Genomic DNA, 1,766 nt, shown 5'->3' with positions numbered 1-1,766 from the left:
GGCTCTCCCCAGGACCAGACGAGGGCGGGGCTGCGAACACGACCCTTCCCCCCCAGAGCCTTCCGGCCCTGCAGCCTGGGGGCGCTGGGGGGGGTGCGGGGGGGGCAAGTGTCTTTCCAAACTCGGTGTAACTGAATCCAGTGACATTTCCTTTTTTTTAAATAGCGTATTTTTTTTCCTTTTTTTTAAAAGAAGAAACAAACAGAAAAACAAAAAAAACTTGCCAGTCAACAAATGTAAAAAGAAAAACGTTGCTTATCCCTGTTCTGTTCACAGTGTGTTTTTTTCACCGCAGAGAACGTTCTCGTGGGATGGCCGTGTCCGCACGCGCGCCGACACCTGTCCCCGTGGCTGGCTTTTTTCTTTTTCCTGCCATCGGAAGGCGGGCTTCACTCAAGAATAGGACGTCCTTTTGCTCCTAGTTTCGTTTCTTTCTTTTTCTGTTTTTTTTCCTTTTTTTTTTTTTTTTTCCCCCATGAAATTTCAGACATATCAAGGGACCGTTTGGTAAGGTCGGGCTCGAGGCCACCAGCTTCGGGTTCGAATGTGCCAGGGCGGGCGCTGCCGCGGGAGGTGGCAGTGACCCACCTGTCCCGCAGCCCGCGCCCCGTCACTCGCCCCCGAGGGGGATGAATGAGCAAAACCGGAGCTTCCGCCTCTTCGGGGACAGAGCTCTGTGCCGCCTCGGTTCAGGAACCTTTCTCCCAGGACCAGGGGGCAGTTTCGGGGCAAAAGCAGAAAGGACGGGATCTCCCACCCCCCAAGCAAGTGACTTTTTCTCTTTGTACGAGAGCGGCTCTGTCGTGGCTCTCAAATGCTCTATACAAACAAGCAGTGGGGTGGTTTTCCCACCTCTGTGTATGTAGATATATCAACTTTGTATTAAAGGAAGGTCGTCCGACCCCGGCCAGTGGTGGCGTCTTTGTCATGCCCCTGTCCGTCCCGTCTCGTCCCTGGGCCTGGCAGGGGCCCGGAGAACTGACGCGTTTTCATTCTGTCATGTGACTGTCCAGTGAGGAGTGGGGCCCAGAGAGGGGATGCTGCAGGTCCGAGGTCACACAGCGTCCAAGGAGCCACGCTGGACTTCGAACCCAGAACCCAAGTTCTGGTCTTACAGGGGCTGCCTCAGTGATAATAGTTATTACTGTCGCCACCACGGAGCATCTACCAGGAGCCAGCTCCCTGAGATGTGGGTGTCATCACCTCAGTTTACAGATGCGGAAACGGGGACTCAGGGAAGGCACCAATCAAAGCTCACAGTGGGTTTGAAACGGAGCTGAGGTTCATCCGCTGGCCAGTCTTACCCACAGCCCCAAACGGCACCCCCTGCCGCCTTCTCCAGAAGGGGCCGTGGCGGGGCTGAGCCCGTGGAAGGGAACATTGCTTAGGGAGCACCATTCTTAACCAGAGGCGACCCGCACTCAGAGCCAGAGTCAGACCCCGGGGTTTGGAGGGCAAGCCGCTTCCTCTCTACACTTCGCCCAGGAGCCAGAGACGGGATGAAAGGTACCTCCCCTCGCAGTCACGCAGAAGCTTCAGGGACGAGAAGGAGTGGTCTTAGGATAGGAGCCCAGCCTGGGGAAGGGGGTCACCCCATTTAGAAACCCTCAGACCCAGTAGAAGATGCGACTGATACCGTCAGTAAACTTAGTCAAATAGATCGATCAGACTCTATATCCCGAACCCCCAAATCCTCAAACACACACGGGACATTTATAAAAAGTCAGCATTCAGAAAAACCAGAGGCGGACAGCTGTACAAACTCC

Source organism: Pteropus medius, unplaced genomic scaffold (genome assembly GCF_902729225.1).
Source record: "Pteropus medius unplaced genomic scaffold, Ma_sr-lr_union100, whole genome shotgun sequence".
Lineage (NCBI taxonomy): Eukaryota > Metazoa > Chordata > Mammalia > Chiroptera > Pteropodidae > Pteropus > Pteropus medius.
The sequence above is the reverse complement of the archived record's forward strand: the minus strand, read 5'-3'. Positions refer to the sequence as shown.